Below are 22,116 nucleotides of genomic sequence, written 5' to 3'. Positions count from 1 at the left end.
CAAAATGCAAACCACTCTGCTGCCATTGCTCTAATTCCTGTGTAATCTTGCTTAATGGCACTTCAGCTGCCTCTTCTGACAGATCATTGACACCTACATGCACCACAGCATATGGAGACCACTTTGATCACTTCCTTCCACATCTTACTGAGTATAAGTCCCAAAAATGGTTTCACCAGATTATCTGGCCTTTCCTTTTTCATTTGCGTAGACTCTTAATCTGCTTTGTGATTGAGACTCCAGTCAACAAAACTTTATTTTTCCCTTCACTAGCTCTCATATTATTCACTTCTTGCAAAATGCCACTACCCTTCCGATCTGTAACCTTTCCCCCTCCTCTTCTACCACTCACAGCCCTTCTGACTGTCTGGGCAAGTTTGCATCCCTCCCTGTGCTGCATCTAATCTTTCCCATCCTTTGCGTGCTCTTCTAACTGGACCTGTCTGTTGTTTTTTCTCTGTTGTCATCTACCTGTTTTATCTTGCTGAATGTTTCTCCTGCTGCACCTCTGTTCTTGTGATGCTGGCTGTTTCAATGCCACTTCAGACTCTGTTTCTCCCTTATCGTATGTCACCACTCCTTGCATCTCTATTTCTACCCTGGCCTTCCTTTTGTCACTGTCAGCCACTTTTTCACTTTATCTTACTCAGCGCTACCCATCTTTCCTGTTGTTGTCTATGAACCTCTACACACATCCTTTTGTTCACCAGCTCCCCCCATCTTTTCATACCTCATTCTTTTTGCTGGCTTCCATTTGCCTACTCCTGTCCAGAAATTCAGGAGACTGAGAGACTTGAATAATATGCTTTGTTGCAATGTCTTAGAGCATTGGTGGTGTGCTTTGCAGAGAGGTTTCAGAGTGTAGTGGCAGTTCACCAGTAGTGCTTGCCATTGGCAGCTACAAGTCTCATTAAACAGTAATTTGTGTCATTGTACTGCCTGCATATACACATGTGTATTTATAAGTTCACATATGTTGCTGGTGCAGGTATGAAGTGGTATTACTGTTACTGTAGGACCCTGAAGTGTCAACATTTGCCTGTATTTATGTGCATTAGTGGTTTGCCTAATCATAAGGTATAGTTGGCATGATTACATTAGGGTTGTATCTGTGGCTAGTAGCTCATATCTTTTGAGTAGTACCACTGGGAAGTTGCAAGTGTGTGGGATTTAGTTTGGGGCTTTCTGAATCTCTGCACCATCTGTTATTCATTTTTGACACTTTACATGTTGTACCATGCACCAACATTTGGGTGCACAGTACCATATTAGCCATGAAAAGTAGTGGGAAGACAGCTTCTGAATTACACATTGTTATTCCAGTTAGCTACCCTGCACACTGGCCATAACCCTGTACCATGTCTCTGAATCTCACCCCCTAACCTTTAAGTTTTTTTTTCCTGTCAGATTCTGCTACCATGTGTTTAATTACTTTAAGCTTGTTGGTTACTTTCATATCATGACACAGTTCTTACATTGGTCAGAGTGTTTCAAAATTTAGCTTGACTTCAGGGTTTTTCACATTTTAAAAGCACATATATGAAAACACTCTTTCTTTTCTTCATTTATTGTTATGGGAAATTTTTAATTCTTTTGATGATTACTCATTTTTACTTTCTTGCAGTTGTTTATTTTTCATGAACAAAAATGTTTCCTTATCTGATCATTAGGTTAAGCACACCTGTTTCCAGCATTTTGTCTTTAGTATTATTTCTGGCATCTGTTTTACGTTATGATGCTTATGTGATCTTTTATTGGTTCATAGGTAAGTATTAGGCTAGCTGTTCTTGTGGGCCGTTTTAGGCTTAGCCAGTTTCCCTTTTTGTGCTCAAAATAACCTATCCCATGGGGTTGTAGATTGACCATACCTATCCATGATTAAAATTACATATTACCACTAATGAGAATAGTTGGGATCATGCCATAGATAATTTGAGGGTACCCATGCATGGGATAAAGCATTTAGGAGCAGCCTTTGTCCATTAGTAGTACAGGGGGAAGTTCTAGGGTTAATGTTCTGTTTCCCATCCATAGATTTACGTTTCCCTTCAGTATGGACAGGGATGAACTTTGTTTTATGTTGCTGGAGAATCTATTCCATGGTAGCAGTATCCTCTGGAAGATACACTTGTCCCTCTAAACTGTTTTCTTGATGTTGCAGTAGAGTTTTAGATCCCTACACCAAGTATTTCTGATGCCATTTGCCTTGCTGATATGCAGTAAATCCTTCAGTAATGGGTCAGAGGATGCCTTGTATGCCAAAAACTGGTCAGCTATTGGCAGTCTGTAGGATACCGAGTTTAGTGACAGGGCTTTGAGTCTGTCCATGTAGTACATGTTGTTTAGGCCTTGTATCCTTTTAGTAAAGTATCTCTGTGGGCATTCCAGTTGTTGCATGTGCCTGGACAGATACATGCCAAAGGGGGAATTATTATTTTGGGAGCATTTCTTTTTATTTTTGTTACTTTTTTACTGTTGATATCCAGTTGGGTATTAAGTTTACTGATAAGTGCAGAAACTTCACAGCAAAAAATAAGTTATGTTTTTGCTCTCTTTGTTCAGAGGGTGTTCCTTCATGTAATAGACTGTGAACTGAGTCAAGATTCTATTCTGGCAGGTATGGTAGTCAGGAAAAGCTGGGTCTACTTGCAGATGATATTTTATATATGACAAAACCAGAAAGGGACATTACAGTGTTGTGGGATATTTTAAAACAGTTTCAAATCTTCTCAGGATAAAAATGATTGAAACTAAAACAAAGGCAATAACGGTAAATTAAGTACCCACACACAAATTGGTCCAACAATATCCATATATATGGGGACATGATACAATTAAGTATTTAGGAGTATGGATTAGAAATTACTCAGTTGTGCAGCTAAGGATATGTGGGAAGAGACTAAACAGAAAATAATACAAAATTTGAGAAACTGGAAGCTTTGTTATATGGATATTGATACCAAGATACAAGCAATTATAATGTTTTTAGTCCCTTTAGTCTTATACACAGGTCAGGCATATTTTTGTAAACCAGAGGAGAAGTTGCGGATAGCAATTAAAAAAATAGTTGATATATGGTAAGGGAAGACAGCAAGTGTTAAGTGGGATAAGATAATTCTTCCAGTAGAACAAGGCGGACTAGGATTACCCAATTTGAGGGGGTATTTTAGAGCAACACAATTAAGGCTCTTATACATAACACATGCAGAAAACTATAATTCAAAGTGGAACTGAATGATGATGATATGGGGGAAGCTCAAGAAATAAGGAGAGATTGGGATTTTGGATGCACTCTTAAGGATAACAGCAGAAATCATACAGAGTATTATATTCATAAAATAGCAGAGAGTATTCTATGTCCTCCCCGCGGTTGGGTGGGCATTCGAAAGACATGCGTAAATGGGCGTGCCTTCGTTGAAGGTTGAAAGTCGAGCTGGCACCTCAGCGTTCGTCAGAATCTGCCAATCATTAGTGGACCGGAGTTCCGCTGTGGCGACCCCTAACCAGGAAAAGCTGAAAGACAACAGCAACATTCTAAGAACTAAACCAGCACAAGAATAGAGAGAAAAGATTCTGCCAATAGGGATGACTGTGGTTCGCAATACAGATAATAGGCAAGAGGAGACTGGAATTTATTGGACAAAACTGGCAAAGAAACCAAGGTATTGGGAGCAAATAACTAGAAAGGGAAAGGTAATAGAATGGGAAGAGCCCAATAATTTATTTGGACTGCAGGTTAGAGTTTGCCTTTGCTGTCAATGATTGTTATCAGAATATAGGCAAAAAGAAAGAAATAGGGGGCTTTTAAATGAAAAAACAGCATTGATAGAGTTTTTAATAGAATCTAGAACAGAAATTGCTGTTAAAGGAATAATTAGTAGAGCATATAAAATATTGCATGATATAAAATATTGCATGATAACTGTAAGACTCAATTACAGGAGCTTAGAAAGGACTGGGAAGAGATTGGATAAGCAATTCATAAAAAGACAATGGGGGATATATGTGTATCTCCCAAATATGCAACGAAGTATAAAAGATTTAGGATTTTTGCCTGGAAGTGTTTACATAGGTATTTATACACCCCAAGTAGACTCCAAGGAATTTTTCCTTAGGTGGATAGCAAATGTTGGAGGTGTGATGAGTAGGAAAGGGGTGGCTGGGAACATATTTTTTGGGAGTGTAGTGAGCTGGAAGACTTTTAAGTCTGAGAGATGAGTAACACCTTGTATAAACACACTCTTAAACACACCACAGCAAGATTTCATTTTACCATCATTGACAAAATAATAGGCGAGAGATCTAACAAATCTGGTTGGCACAGCAAACTAAATATAAAGGAAAAGAAATGGATTGTGAAATTAGGTTGACTTTTCCAGCCTGGTCTTAATGAATATTTATGATTTTGTATACTAATGAATATCCATGAGCTCACCAATGAAACTTTGTGATTAATTATGTCAATGTATGTGCCTTAAGATGTTATGAGTATTTACACTGATGAAGGCTAGGTTAACACCATAGCCGAAACCGGTCTGTTATCTTTGTGGTTTTTTATTTTTTAACTAATTAAATTAGTTCATACAGCTCACAGTTGCTGGCTTCTGCTTTTTGTTAACCATGTGTCTTTGAGCCGTGCAATCACTTCCATGCAGGGGAATTCCTTTTGAGTGCACATTTTCTGCTTCATGCTGGAGGTCTGTGGTTTGCTGTGTAGGTAGAATCTGTACCAGATTCTCCATTATTTTCGAGCTCTCATTTATACTTTGGCTGGATACAATCATTTGCTCTTTATATCCGAGGACTTTCTTTCAACAATTAATGACTGTGTTCTATAAATTTAAATTACTTTGAGCACAGTTTCTTGAGTTGCTGCATTTGTATTTTGCTGGGCCTTCTTAATCCAGGATTTCACCAACTACAATCACTTTGCACCGCGTCCAAAATCTACATGATTTTCTTCATCTGGATGGTATCAGAGGTGTGTTAAGGCTTATTGGTGTGTTTAACAGTGGCAGCTCGATTCTGGTTGCAAAGCCTTACATATTTCCATATAGCGCGAACACATGACTTTCGGAAAACTGTTGTGAGTATGTCTAAGTGGATTTTTATATCCTAACATTTTTTGGACAACAAGTGGTTACAAATCTTTTGGATAATATCAGGAACTTGGGGCAAAACTAACTTTACTATTGGCCATTTGTTGAGTTTTTTTACATTATTATGGGCCATTTTTTCATATTATACTAATATGGAAATATTGTTAAATTGCTAGTTTATATTATATATTTCATCTGGACGCTATCGGAGGTGTATCAAGGTGCATCAGTGTGTTCAACATTGGTTGTTGGTGTTTGGTTTGCATAGTGTGAACATAGGACTTTTGGAAAAACAGCTGTGAGCAAGCCAAAGTGGACTTTCATATACAAATAACATTTATGGACAATGAATGGTTATAAAGCTTTTGGATAACATCAGGAACTCTGTGCAGAACCAATTTCACTATTGGCCATTTGTTACATTATCATGGGCCGTTTTTCATGACATTTGAACAATATTTTGAACTTTATAAGCAAATAATACAATTTTTTCACTGCAAAGATATAATTTAGGGTTTTGTTTGGGATTGTTAAACACATATATTTTTTATTGTTATTGGGTACCGATAGCATTCTAGATTGTTTGGCAATCTGATTTACCAATACGGAAAGCTGTGTCGTCCATTGCAGGTTGCAGGGCTATCACCTTGTGATTTAATAATAAGGTCGAGGGTTGTTTTAAGAACTGTCATGGGCAAATAAATGATTGCGTGCTCAACTGATATAACGGCAATACATCTATATGATTTGATAAAATAAGTCTTTTCATGCTAAGGCCACTATTATATCAAGCATTACATTTCTTTGTCCTATGAATCAGGATTTATTGGACCTGCAAGGCGGACAGACAACCTTGGATTATTTTATACAAATGGTTTGTGTGTATTTTTTGGACTTATTTTGTTAAAGATATCAGGCTAATACAAATTTGGGACTCATGCTGACAATTAATATTGTACTGCTTATATAATAATTGCATGCCTGACATGGTCTAAGTCAATGTTGTTCTTATTACCAAAATATTTAGGTCTCATTAATATATTTTGTAGTGTGGATCTGTAACACAATAAGGCTACAGTTATATATTTCCCCAATTGACAACTTATATGGCCAGCATATCTAAGTCACTCATATTGATATAGCTTTGGGAATTTATACATTGTAGATGCTAATAATAAATATTGTGAATCATTTTGGACTTGTTGGACATATCGAGACCACTTATAAGTATGGTCACACCAAATGGGATTATATATTATTGTATTATTTTCTAAGGAATATATTGGTCGTATCTTTCCATCAGTTCAATTTACAGTGGTTGAGGGAGCGATATATATATATATATATATATATATATATATATATATATATATATATATATATATATATATATATATATATATATATATACACGTGATATACTATATATTTCAGCAAATTTCCCCATGTCAGTTTATTTTATCCAATTTGTAGGACTCCAGTTTAAATAGACAATGGGCCTTTTTTGATGGACCCATTAGTAGATTACAGGCAACTATATCTTATTGATTTACACATGTTTATTTAGCCAAATTCGGATTCTTCTACAAATAGTTTGGTACCTGTTAATGGTTATTGTGATATAATTATATTGCAATTACCATTATTTTCCTAATATTTGCTATTCACCTATAAGTGGATCTGGACGTGGCAACGTTTTTTGTCAACCATCAGAAGTTATATCTACAAACATTTTAATGATATATTTCTTTAGTTATGTTAGGAACCTGGGTGGGAATTCCCAGATATGCTCAGAATTAGTCCAAAATGACAAAAAATACACTGAACCCACAGACATTGCCAATATCCTAGCTGACAGGTTCAACGCAAACTTCTCCCCCCCCCACCACCAAAAGGGCAAATATCTATCCCAGCAGAGTGCTGCCCCCCTGACATCTCAGATGCTCAGGTAAGAGCTGCCCTCTCCAAAGCAAAAAACACAGCATCAATGGGACCAGCCGGTGTGCCGGGCTGCATCCTACATGAACTCCCAAGAAGAGCTAAACCCAAACATAAAACTACTGTTCAGTCTTATCCTTACTGCAGGATATGTACCCAAAGAGTGGCGTACAGCAACAGTGGTCCCTCTCCACAAAGGTGGGGCCTCAACGGATCCTGGAAACTATTGCCCCATAAGCCTGACTAGCTTGGTCTGCAAAGCTATGGAAAGGATCATCATGGACCTCATAAATAAAGATATTGGGGACCTACAGACACTGGATCCTACCCAGTTTGGCTTTAAGGGCAGATCCTGCCTCTTAAACCTGGCTGATTTCTTTGAAACCGTCACCAAGGCCATTGACGAGGGGAAGGTGGTCCACACAGCCTACCTGGACCTCTTAAAAGCCTTCGATACAATACCCCACTTGGGCATTATAGATAAGCTCACCAGCTTAAATATAAACCCCTATATCACTAGATGGGTTGCAAACTGGCTCAAGGACAGAACCCACATGGTTAGAATTGCTGGAGCCATGTCAGACTCCAAACCAGTTACAAGTGGCGTCCCACAAGGCTCAAGTCCTGGGACCTCTCTTGTTCGGTATATATTTCTCGGAGGTACAGGCCAACACGGAAGGACTGTGGCTGACCAAGTTCGCAGATGACTGCAAACTGCATGCCATGATCGACTCTCCAGCCGACACAAGCATCCTCCAAAAGGGCCTCATAGAAACAGACAACTGGTGCCAGAGCCATGGCCTCAAGCTAAACATCAAAAAGTGTATAGTCATCCCCTTTGGCAAAAACAAAGGGCCCACAAATTATCACATAGGTGGTAATCCATTAAGTACAGAAAAAGTAATTAGGGACCTGGGGACTCAAGTTGATAGCAATCTCTCATTTGACAACCACGTGGCCAAAGTGGTTAGAAAAACATTTTATATAGCCCACCTAATCATGAAAGGATTCACATCTAGATCAGGGGAGGTCATCGTGACTCTTTACTCATCCCTCGTCAGGCCCATAATTGAGTACAATGCCCCTTTTGGGATGCACCTTACCAGACACCTGCAGCAACTGGAAAGACCCCAAAAGTACCTCACCAAGAGGATCAAAGGGCTCAAACAGATGCCATATGCTGCCCGGTTAAAGAAACTCCAGCTCTACTCAGTGGCATACCGCCTGCTCAGAGGCGATCTGTGCCTGACGTATAAAGCCATGTCCAACCCAGAATTAATGGACATGCTGCACCTCAGAAAATCCAAATCCCATTGAGCTACTCGTTCGAGAGACTTGAACCTCAGCACTGAAATAAATAGGACATGCTGGAGGGACAGATTCATAACCCAGAGGCTCCCTTCACTCTGGAATAAAATCCCAGTCCAGGTTAGGCAGAGTCCCTCATTGACTCTCTTCAAGAGGAATCTTGATGAGTGGATGGGAGATCGTAGGTTTACCCCAGGTATCACTTCTGTGTCACTGTTAGACAGAGGCACAGTATACTAACCTCAAAACACGGCATAGCAAAATTAATTTAAAATGGGTGGTGAAAGCCAAACACACTCTGGCTAGGTTTATAAATGCCCTAGGGCAGATAGCCTAGTATGAACCTATGAACCTATATTTAATGCAAGCCGACAAGATCTATGTATGAGTACTCTTGTCAGGGCTGTTCTTAACAACTTAGATCTCATATGGTTCATACCTTTGGGTTTTGACTCAATATTTGATTAGTTTGACTGGCCATTATTGCCCAGTTTCCACATGCATTCTTTTTAATCTCTAGGACGTGGTACTGCATTCATCTCCATATTTGAATTTTTTTATAACTGGAATTGGTTTTTGGCTATTACACAAATGTGAATCTGTCTTTTGACTTTGATCAGACATTCAATTTGACTAAGTTTCATCTTTGATTTTGTCTCTGACCTACATTTGAATCAGTTTTGGCCGGTACTGTGTGGCTTTCTTTATTTCAAGTTTTTTCAATTTTGTTACAAGTCTGTTTTGTTTGCCACTCAGTTTCAGCCTTTTCTGGTTTTCTAAGCTGTTGTTGGTAGTCGCCTTGTGCTTCTAACATTTTTTAGTACCGCAATGGGTATTCACTACCGCTTTTTTATCCTATTATCGTAGCTACGCTTTTTTGGCTTCTTTTTTGGTTAGTCATTTAGATTATTTTTTACGTGAATTATTTTTACGAAATGGAACAGTTACTTATACAACACAAGGACATTACACAAAGACTTATCAAAGCCCTACAGGACAGAAGTGTTAAAGCATCTACGGATGCGATCGAATCTGAAGTGGTAGTGACTGAGTCCAAGGAGCAGCTTTATACATTACATTCTACCCCATCTTCCAGCCCAACACATCCGCCGGCTAGTAATGGTTCTGCGAGTTCCATTGGAGGAGGTGCCAACGTAGGAACAGGAAGTGTTATGTCTGGTGGCCCACCCCCGAACCCGGCAAAGAACACTAGAGACGGAATTCATGGAGGCTCCTATGCTGCAGCAGTTGGTTCCGAAAGGAATATCTGTGATTTAAAGTCTTTTTTGGCAGCACTAACATTTAATAATAATCACATTTACAATACTAGGGACATTGGCAGTTTAGATAAACAGTTTAAAATTTTTGAAAGAACCTTGAAAACTTTCAAATCGCTACAAATGGACAATGCTTTTCTTGAGAGATCACTAGAACTAGGTCAAGTCCTTAAAGGATTACGTATTTTCAAATTACCCTATGGATTTACTCAAAGTACTGTTTTATTTGTCGAATTGCTGAAATTATTTGATAAAACAGGTATTGAACTTATGAAATTAATTGTCTGTAACAATAACAGAAAACTAGCTGCTTTAAATGAACAGCTTTCTATTTTAGACAAAAGCATTCAACAGGACTTGTTATTTGAGCACAAGTTCCGTCTGGAAAATATTTTCAAGGATTTGGATAAATTTACTAACAAAGGTTTGGATATTAAAAACCATAAGCTACATAGGGATACTAATGATTATGAACAAAACAAAGTGTATGTGCATTTTAAAGAATTTAAAAACATGACACGTTCCAAGCCATTAGAAACTGATGTTGCCAGTAAAGACAACCATATTGCTCATATCCAAGACCAACCTGTTCACCAACACATGGTGAATAATGATACATATGGTCTTGGTGATGGTCATGGGTTTTTTTAGAGGAACCTCTACCAAGAAAGTGGGAGAGGATACGCGACCGGTATGGCGGCCACCATCAGAATCAGAATCGGCCATATAATACATCGGTCCACAGGACCAATTCTTGGCAGAGATAAATAATGGTGGAAATATTTCTTTATTTGTTCAGAGTGAATTTAACAATTTTTCCTGATGCCAACTTAGATGTATTTATTAGTGGCAGTAATTATGTGGGTGATGGTACAGATGTTTTACAGCATTTTGAAGTTGATTTTGATTTTAATGAACCAAGTTATGCACAGAGTTTTGATGATTTAGATAATCAGATTAAATGTTCTATTATATCTGATGGAGGTTTTAATATATTCAACTTTACAGATAACAATTTTAGCCATGATTTTATTACTCTATTTAAAAGAGGGTTTACCTTTGTGCCTTCTTTTAAGCACGATATTGGTCAAGTTTTAATTAATTTAAAACTTTATTGTAGATTATTGAACCTAAAGATGTTTTTTAATAACAACAGTGATAATATTATTAACACCACTTATTTTAAACTCAAGCGTAGTAGCACATTTATACCACCACAAAATCCCACTATTTTTATCTTTGAGTGGCTATGTGAAACACAGATTAGAAGAACTTTAAGAAAAATTGAACACATGTCATGGAACCTTACTGAATCTGAAAAGTTTTGTCTTAGAAAATTAACTATGACTGATAAATACAGAGTCATGAAAATAGATAAAGGTGGGGATGTAGTCATTATGACTAACACTGATTCCTACAATAAAATGACTATCATGCTTAGTGATAATTTTACCTATGAGAAGGTCACGAAATATGAAATGGCCAGGGCTTACACTAAAATTGACTGGCTATTGTACAAATTTCTCATGGATGGAGCTATTAGTAAAGATGAATACTCATATTTAATTGCAGAGTTTCCTGTCACCCCATCAATTTTTGGAATCCCAAAAATGCATAAGGATTCTAGAAATCCACCTTTTAGACCTATAGTATCAGCTAGGGATTCCAAAACAGAAGCTATAGCATCTTTTATTGATGTTCATTGTAAGGATACACTCACCAACCTGCCGCATATTCTAAAAGACTGTCTTGATCAAGTTAGTAGACCACATATTACCGATGTTAGTCCTATAACTATTATGGCTACTATTGATGTAGTTAACCTTTTTACTGTAATACCCCACAAACAAGGACTTGAAATGTGTGAAGCTAGCCTCGTGAAATTTAGCGGCATGAATGTTGCCAAATGTAAACTAGTGACTGAGTTGATGGAGATAGTACTTGAGAATAATTATATGGTTACGCAAGGTGAATTTTATAGACAAAAAATAGGTGTGGCTATGGGGGCCAGATGTGCCCCAATTTATTCTAATTTGGTGTTAGCAGAGTGGGAAACTGAGCATGTTTTTACATCATCTTACTGGTCCAGCATAGCCGTATATTTGAGATACCTAGATGAAATTCTTATTTTTTGGACAGGTGAAAAGAATGAATTTTCAGAATTTGTTCAATTCCTAGGCAGAACAACAGAGTTTTTACAATTTACTAGCAAAATATTTGAAAATAATTGTCAATATCTTGATATAGTTTTTTCCTTCAACAAGGATGAGATTCATTCCAATATTTTTAGAAAAAGACATTCTCAAATTCCTTCCTACATTTTAATAGCTGTCATCCTTATTACCAAAAAAGGAATTTAATTAAAGGTCAAATGCTTAGACTATCTAGGATAGTTAGCGACGACAAGTCTTTTGAATTTGAAATTGGGAAATTATCTGACATGTTCCTAGACAGAGGTTATCCTAATGAACTTATTAACAATACTAAAAAAGAGATTATTAATAAAAGAAACTTATTTTACAGACCCATAACCAAATTTGGATGCAACAATATTTCTAGAACAAATGTTAACAGTTCAAGGAATGACACCTTTATTTTACCATACAATGAAATATCTTATAGTATTGTTAATATTATACATGAGACTTGGATAAGTGTTTTTTCATATAACAGTGAATTATTAGATATTATTGGTAGTCATCCAAAAATTACATTCAGCAGAGGGAGGATTCTAAAGGATATTTTTGAAATGAACACTAATAAAGATATTTCCAAAACGTCTAAGATGAGCAAATTTGGGACCTGTCGCACCTGTAAATACATTAACAACGGTCCCTATGTAGTTGTTAATACTTTTAATAGAACTATTAGATGCCCGGGACATTGTAATTGTAACACTAAGATGATAGTTTATCTAACAACATGTTCTATATGTTCAGCCTTCTATGTCAGGAAAACAATTCGGAAGCTAAGGGAACGCATTGCTGAACATGTTAGGGACATCAAAAATCAAAAAACTACAAGTTCTCTTTTTACACATAGTTCTAGATGTTTAAATTTTAAGAGATTTTTATTTTTTATTATAGACAGAATACCCTTTTAATACACATAAGGGTGGTGATGAGCAGACTTTACTAGAGGCTAAGGAATGCCTCTGGCAATTACGATTAAATGCTTGTACCAAACCAGGTATCAATGAACATATATCTATTTCAAGTATATTAAAATACAAATCACATTTTATTTGAATGTATTTTGATACTAAAATATTCATATTTTTATTATTTATTATACATATTATTATTTCTTATACTGCACTGTTTTTAATTATTGGTATTTTCTTCTCATAAATATACTATTATTATGAACTTCAAGATTATCATCCATTATATCTCATCTACTTGATTTATTCTATTATAAGTAACTTCAGTTTGTGGTATTATTATACATCTGTACAGTTGTTATTTATTACTGTTACTTTAAGAAATAGTATAACTTTTATCACAATTGTTCAACACATCTTACATTTATTGATTTTTAACATGTTTTTTCTATTATTTATTTATTTATACAACAATTACGTTGGCATGGAATTAATGTATTTATTTTATGCATATTTATCATTACAATAGTTTTTTAATGTAATTGTAGGAAAGATGGCCTTAGTTTTTCTTCTCAATTATTCAATGAATTATTAATTTCATTACGTATATAAAGGGGTGGAAGTGTCCTTGTGTTTTCAGTACTCTGATGATGCCCTAGCTATGACAGGGTGAAAGTGCTTAGTACATTTGATGTTTTTATTCGTTTTTATTTTTATTTTTGTTTTTTGCTTAATAAATCAGTTTTGGCCGGTACTGTGTGGCTTTCTTTATTCCAAGTTTTTTCAATTTTGTTACAATTCAATTTGAATAAGTTTCATCTTTGATTTGGTCTCTGACCTACATTTGAGTCTGTGTGGCTCCCTTATACCCTTGTATCCAATATTCCTTTGTATTTTCAAAATGGATCTAAATTGGATCTTAGTTGGGCTCTCTTCTGATAAGGAAGATTTGGGTATTTTTGGGATAGGAGAACGATCTAATGACAATAGTTTTAATACCATAGATAATCCCGAAACCCACTGTGAAAAGTTGTTTCAACAACTGAACAGAAGCATGAGAACATTAAGGTCCAATGTATGGCATCTCAAATTATTCAAAGCATACATGGCTAAAGGGATAACTCCCAGAGGGCTTAGAGTTAAAATTCAGCCATTAGTAACTGAATTAGATGAACAACTAACCAGTGAATGGTCAACAATACAACAAAATTGCTCCATGAAATTTGTGGAAACATTATCCAGATATTATGAACGTACTATTGACAGGGAAATCCTTAATGTTACCAAATTATGTGATGACAATTATATATATGTGATGACAGCAATCAATATAAGGACCAACCGTTTTTTTCCACCCAATTATCTAAATTTAGCTCAGACTTATTTACCTTTGAACAACAACAACACAAGGATAGGAAACTCAAAAAATTTCAAAGGGACCAAACAGATTATGACAAAGTTTCAACATACTAGACATGTTAGGTTTGAAGGTGGTTATCATAAAACTAATACCACCCCTAAACGCAAACGTCCCAAGTCCATTCTTAGAAAATGCAATGCACATCAGGGGGTGACTCCTCTTCTGGTATGGATTTGGACACACAGCAAACCTCAGATCCCCCCATCCCCAAACGTAATAACAGTGTGGCCCCTTTAGGCCTTACAAGAGGGGAGGCAGGAAACATCAGAAAAATAAGTTTGGAGGGCTTAATGGAACTGTTAACAAATAAATAAACAAGTGTGCTAGAAAACATATACTAAATATTTCTGATGTAACATTATCTGACTCACAAACTGCTTTGCTAAATAAAGGACTTTCTTTTATACCAGGTTTTTTTGTTCCTGAAGACACATTTGCACAAGATGTGATAGCATTTTGCAGATTGCTTAACTTAAAACTGTGTTTTCATGACAAAAAATATGATGATGTTACTGTTGATAATTTTAAATACCACAAATCCACCTTTGTCCCACCCATGCATCCTTCTGCGAGTCTTTTCCAAAATAGTGTACTCCAAGATCTACACTTCGGGTATGACTCACCTTAAATCTAACAATCTCTCAAAGACAGATATGTTAACCTTACAAGAACTTACCAATAGCAAAAATTTGGTTATCATCTCTGCAGACAAAGGTGGTGCTGTGGTAGTCCTGAATTGGACCCAGTATGATGCTGAGGCTCAGAGACAGCTGGAAGATGCCAGATATTATACCAAAATGCCTCTTGATCCAACATCTCTGTTTAAACATCAAATAGATACGTTTATGGATTCAGCAGTAGAAAATGGCATCATTAGACAAAACACCAAAATTCATCTTAGTATATCTGATCCCAATAGCCAATATATCTATTTTCTGCCCAAAATTCATAAAGATCCTTTGCATCCCCCAGGCCGACCGATTGTGGCAGGTAATGGCTCCCTAACTGAACCATTATCTGAATTTCTAACTAAACACCTTAAACCATTATTGAGATGATTAAGATCTAGAATTCAGGATACCACAGAATTTTTAGGCATCATAAATGACATGCAAATTGAAGACGACTGGTTGTTATGCACCTTGGATGTTAGTGCACTATACACCAACATATCACATTGGGCAGGGCTAGATGCAGTAGAATATTGGCTGTTTCAAATCAGAGCTATACAAACCTGGTTTTAACACTTTTCTTATATGCCTAACTTAAAATGTTCTCACCAAAAATGTTTTCTTCTATGGAAGACAATGTTATCTCCAAATATGGGTCTACTGCAATGAGCGCATCATTTGCCCCCATATATGCAGATCTATATATGGCATACATAGAATAACAAATCATTTATGATGTTACACACAACATTTATTTAATGGAAATTGATATTTGGCGTAGATATCTGGATGTCTGTTGGATGGTTTGGAGGTCTGATGTGGAATACCTGATGGAATTTGTTGAGTATCTCAATGACAATAAATGGGGTTTACAATTTACCATCAACTATGACCAACACAAGATCACATACTTGGATGTGCTGGTAACAAGGAATAAGGATAACACCCTCCGCACAGAAGTATTCAAAAAATATCCAGAATATAACCCCTTACTCCGCGCATCCAGCTTTCATCCAGCACATATCACCAAAAACATCCCCAAGTCACAGTTCATTAGGATGAGACGTATTTGCTTAGAAGAAAATACCTTTCAGGTTTTTCGCAAAGATTTGTCGAATAGGTTTCAAGAAAGCGGCTACAGTATGGGTTATGTACATACAGAAAGCAACTATGCTGCATATTTGGACGGGGAAGACCTCCTTAAATATAAACATAAGTCACGGAACACAAACCACAATCTACGATTTATCACTACATACGGTAAAAATACAAATAGAGTCATTGATGCCATTAGACGACATTGGAACATCCTCCTAGCTGACAATGTTTTGTCACATCTATCTGAGACCTGCATGTTTTCAATTAGAAAGGGGAAAAATCTTGGATCTCATTTCAGTCACTACAAATATCACCATGATGTCACTAACCAGAATACGATCCAAACCTTAATTTCTGGAGATAAACTGGTGGGCTGCATGCCATGTGGTCATTGCAGCCATTGTAAACATGTGCTAAAAAACAAACAATTCTCCAGTAGTAATTGCAGTACTATACATGACATTAGGTTTTTTGCAAATTGCAGCACGGATTGGATTATCTATATGGCCTGTTGCAGTTGTCATGCATTTTACATAGGACAAACATCTAGACCTCTCAAGTTACGTATTTCTGAACACCTTAGTGATGTTAAATGTAAAAGAATGAGTAACGCCTTGTATAAACACACCACAACAAGATTTCATTTTACCATCATTGACAAAATAATAGGCGACAGATCTAACAAATCTGGTTGGCACAGCAAACTAAATATAAAAGAAAAGAAATGGATTGTGAAATTAGGTGGACTTTTCCAGCCTGGTCTTAATGAATATTTATGATTTTGTATTCTAATGAATATTCATGAGCCCACCAATGAAACTTTGTGACTAATTATGTCAGTGTATAAAAAGAACCTCAAGATGTTATCAGTATTTACACTGATGAAGACTAGGTTAACACCATAGCCAGAACCGGTCTGTTATCTTTGTGTTTTTTTATTTTTTAACTAATTAAATTAATTCATACAGCTCACAGTTGCTGGCTTCTACTTTTTGTTAACCATGTGTTTTTGAGCCGCGCAGTCACTTCCATGCAGGGGAATTCCTTTTGAGACTTTAAGAATTCCCTGTGGACCACTGTGTTGGAGATGCTGGGTGAGCAGATTGAATTGACTGGGGAGATTATTTATTTGAGCTATGATATAGAATCAGTATTGCCTAGACATAGTAGGTCTAATTATGGTGGGTGCCAAAAAAGCAATTGCTAGAAAATGGAAATCAAAGTCTAGACCAACTTTATTGTAAGTAGTGAATATAGTGACAGAGTTAAAACAACTGGAATTGGGATAGTTAGAAAAGGGAAGGAGCAAACTAGATAGGAACAAAATAGGAATTATGGCAGCAATGTATGAAGAAGAGGAATAAGGTTTAAGAGGCAGGATTTGAATGAGCCATATGATGCTTAACTGACAATGACTGGATAGATTATAAATGATGTGTAATGTTTGCAGCTTCAGTTTCAGTGGTGTCTGTGATGTATAATGTTTGCAAATAAAGTGGCGTCAGTGTTTGTTTTTCATTTAAATAAGTGTAAGATTGCCTATATCATACGTGATAATTCCCCTCTTTGGTATAATTACAGCAAATGGCCAGTGTTATTTAATTTAATGTACTATGCTGTTTTTTACTGAGCCATTCTTTGGGGGAGGGGCATAATGGTGAAGGTGTTTACATAACAGTACAGAGTTAAATTCTCACCTTTGGAAAGTTGGCTAATCTTAAAACAGCCCATAAGCGCAGCCAGCCTAGTACTTACCTGTGACCTAAACTTATTACTCAACCCTATCTTGACTGCAGATTTGCTTGGCTGAGTGCAGAGTTTCTTCTCTGGTGTGTAATTTCTGTTTGTGTGCCATTAGTTCAAAGTTCTTAGGCGTTTTCTTTCTCCCCTATTGTGCAGCCATGGAGTTAGTATATATAATTAACTTGCCATAATCCGCACATTTATCCTTTTCCACCTACCCACCCACCTCCTTACCCCTCAAAATGCTTCAATAAACCATAAAATGATTATTCACCCTTTTCCACTTGTACTACTCTCCAAGTCTTGCCACTTCAATTCCAGCATTCACACAATGTACATACTTACACATGGTACACTCATACAATATGCAGATGACTCAACCATCATCTGCACAGCCCACTCCCTACCCGAACTGCAAAAAGTCACACAGGAAGCATTTTCCTGTATTGAAACTTGGTTAGCTGATGCCCAACTAATACTCAACCCAAACAAAACAAAATTACTAATCTTCCAACCCACCAAACTTACCCTGGACAGCTCTCACTTTAACATCACAGCAAAAAACAACACCACCATCCATCTTACAGAACACACCAAATTACTAGGAGTAGAAATAGACAATAAACTGAACTTTGACATTCACATTTCCATGACCATTAATCAAGTGCACAAAAAACTTGGAGCATTATATAGAAATCAGCAGCTACTTACCAAAGCAGCTAAAATGTCAGTAGCAAATTCACATCTTATCTCCACCCTACCCTATTCCTCTCCACTGTTTACTAACCTTAGACAATGCGACCTAAATAAGCTTGAAACCTGCTGCAACAAAATCGCCAAATTTGCCACAGGGGGCTTCCTACCATACTCTCCACTGTCTCTCACTAACAGAACTGGGCTGGCTAGAGCTCCCCAACCTCCTTCAATAGTACCAACTCGCACTCGCCCACAAACTAATAAACCAACCCTACATAACCACGAGACCACTAAGATCCAGCCACAAAAACCTCCTACAGGTCAAAAGAGCCAATAACTCTGCTAGAGAAGCATTATTCTCCTGCACTATTGCCAAACTCTGGAACTCCCTCCCATCCTCAATTACCACTGTAACTTCTTACACCCACTTCAAATCCTTACTAAAATCACACTTAAAAACTTGCCAGATATGCAAACCCCCCTCTAATACCATCCACTCCACCCACCCACTGCCTCTCTTTGCCCCCTATCAACAACTTACTCTTAGCAAGCTTGGCTACTCATGTTCCCACCTACCTACCACATAGTACTAACTTCTTGTAGCAACAACTGCTAATGGCTGTTACGTACCTCAAAAACAGATTGTATCAATTGTTCACTGATGAATCTCAACTACATTTGTAACCATGTTGAGTATATGTCACCATATTTTAAAGTTGTACTATGTTCTTCAGCTGTTTTACATCTATGTTTTATTCTTGTCTTGCGTCCTCAGCTGGACTAATGTCTATATTTTATATGCTATGTTTTTTTTAACTGTATAATGTAAGTACTACTTAATGTGGAGCTTTTCTCTCCGGGCCTCCGCTGAAAACGGACCTGTGTCCAGTCAGACTCTCCCGGTCAACAAATGTAAATAAATAAATAATGCTCTCCCTTCTTTTGAACTGATACTGAAATTTAAATACATAGCACTAAATAACACTACTGTCAGTTTTTCCTGTTACAACACATAACATACTACGCAAGTATCTTTCCTCAGCTTCCTGTATTTACTAACAACCACCCTTTTGTATTTACATAGAAACAGCCACACTTTTGTTCCATACAGCCATGATTATTCACTGTCTTGATTTCTTCACTTGTAAATGTTGTATATCTTAAAGAAATTTGCAAATAGGCGTTACCATTGTTTGTTGTCGATCTCTACTCAGTGTTCTAAAACTTTTCTTATTTTACTCTCTTGTTCTGTTAATTGCACTGAGTTCTGAAAATAACATTGTCAAACAATTTTTTAACAGTTGTTTGTCTCTACGAAGTGTTGTAAGAATGGTCATATTTAACTCTTTCTTCTTCTTTATTGCACTGAGTTCTGTACTCCTGTGCTGTGAGAGAAAATGGGCCACTGTTATAAGTGTTCTATTTTGGTTAACAAATGCAAAAAAAAAAAAAAAAAAACTGTTTTATCTGGTTGAAGCTGTGAGCAGGTGATTGTCCATGAAACATAGTGAAATCAGTTGGTTGTCTACTTTAATGTAGCTAGGGGAAATCTTTCAGCTGCCTGCTGTCATCCATTTGGTGGTTGGGCTGCATGCTTTCAGCCTCCTGTCCTAGACCCATTTAGCCATTGAGAAGTACACATTGATGCTAATTTTAAACAACATTGCAATAACAACTGATTTATACTGGACCTCAGTCTGGTCTGGTGTATGTATTCATTTGTTTATTCATTCATTTCAGTTTGATAAGTAAGCAAGTGGTCTGGCCATCTGACCCTTTTCAGCCATGACCAGGACTGCACGAATTTTGAGCAAATTCAGTGAAGGTCTACAAAACAAATCAAAGGATCTGATCTACTGCAGTGAGTGCATATACTCTGGCATATAAAACATTACAGAGGAGCACGTGCTTCTTTTCAAAGCTTCTGTGGAAACAAGTTGTCAGGCTCCAGATAACAAGAGTAAGTCATTTGAAGATGAAAAAAATGGCAGATATTCTAGGCCCTTTTAAGACGATGCTAGATGACCATATAAGATTTAAGAGAGTTCTCCATACAAACTTGAATATGGCAGATATGAAGGGATTGTAAATAGCTTTTGATTGACCTAACTTCATTTGTTTGTATTTGTGTGTATACCTTTTTATTGTGCCCATTTACCCTTTTCAGCTGAACAGGTAGCGGATCCACCTTTGGTGCTGAAGATTGTGGGTTCTATTACCGCACCAGGTACTTAGATTATTTTTTTTTCAATACTGGCACTACAGTGCAGCATAAGAGGTTGCTGCATCCAGGTTTGCCATACTTTGGATGAGATGTTAGACCAAGGCCCCATCTACCTCAGTTGGTATTTAGTTCACATAAAAGATCCCACAGCACTTATCAAAAAAGCAGGGGAAGTTCCCGGGTGTCCTGGCTAAATTTTCCCTAGTTAGTGTGAATATCACCTATGGTCTCCCCTGAAAAGAGGTCATTGGCCTACTTGGATTAACCCAATCAACAAAAAGTATAAATAAAAAAATATAAATAAGTCATTTGTGACACCACTATAGGGCCCTGTCATCTGAGTAATTTTGTGGAGGTCAAATGAACTCTCCTTGTGAAATGCATGCAGGTCTGTTTGATTATATATTTTGTATTCTGGCTTCATTCCTTGTGGAGGCCATCTAACATGATTTACTGCCAAAGCAAAGAATATAGTTACTCTAAAAACAGTGATGTAAATGGCTTTGTTCAGGAGATCCTCAATGCTCTTCTTTTGTAGTATTTGCAGGTAGTGCTTGAGCCTTAGACAGTAACTTTCAGAATCCAGGTTCCCAACCCACAGTCCCAGAAAAAAAGTGCACCTTGGAGTATAATCTTAATTTAATCCAAATTGCTATTGCTGATTCAGTCATATTTATTGTTCACATTTCCAGTGATAAGATGATTTTTTATTTCCTTTTAAGTACTCCAGAAAAGTTAACAGAATCTAGTAAAATAATAATATAGCCTTCCTTTACTCTAAATAAAAAGAGCCTCAATCTTTTTTTAACATTCATCATTCACTTATTTTCTAATTCTGTTCAGGGTCTTCAGGTAAAATAGGACTGGACTGGGTACCACTCTTATCACAAGACGCACACACATGCTTGTGCACACAGCATTGAGTTTAGAGGATCACCACTTCGGCTGTAAGTATGCCTTTGTGATGTGGAATGGAACCGGACACTCCAGTGATATTGCATGTGAGGACAGGAGGTTAAGCAGACTCCACACGTATAGCATTTCACAGAAATGTATTTAGGTTGGAGTGAAGGGGACAGACGCCAAGGGTGCAGGGTGTTACAGGGCACAATCAGCAGTAATGAGGCACTGGCATTATTTCTGTAATTTCCTGTCAGTTCTGTATCACTTACTTCAGTACTTCATGTTTGATATTAGTTCTAGAAAGTGGCTTGTTAAGTTTTCTTGTTTTTTTTTTTTTTTTTGTGCTCCTCAACTAAGAGTTGAACGGTGCACAGAAATGGGACCTGGCTTGTTCCTCAAGATAGGAGAGCTAGTCAGGAGGTATAGAGCAAAAAAAACATTTTTTTTTGTTCTTTAACTTGAGGGACACCAGATCAGGGAACGGCACTGGGTGCTGTAGGAGCCAGCTACAGTGGTGACACTGCACCTGGAACAAATTGTTGCATTTTTTTTCCAGTATCAGGCGTGCAGTTTAACTCAAGCTTCTGAGACTATCTGCAAACTTTCTAACTCTCAGCCCACGTATAGGCTTATGGC

The 22,116-nt window shown here is 37.0% G+C and overlaps 1 protein-coding gene across 1 annotated transcript in view; it reads left to right on the top strand.

The window, feature by feature from the left end:
* MAN2C1 (mannosidase alpha class 2C member 1) overlaps nucleotides 1-22,116 on the top strand; it is a 1,630,015-nt gene that overhangs the window by 300,546 nt on the left and 1,307,353 nt on the right. The window lies entirely within an intron of this gene.

Source organism: Protopterus annectens, chromosome 7.part0, assembly GCF_019279795.1.
Source record: "Protopterus annectens isolate FY-2018-M chromosome 7.part0, PAN1.0, whole genome shotgun sequence".
NCBI classification, from domain to species: Eukaryota; Metazoa; Chordata; order Ceratodontiformes; family Protopteridae; genus Protopterus; species Protopterus annectens.
This window is presented reverse-complemented; position numbering and strand designations above follow the sequence as displayed.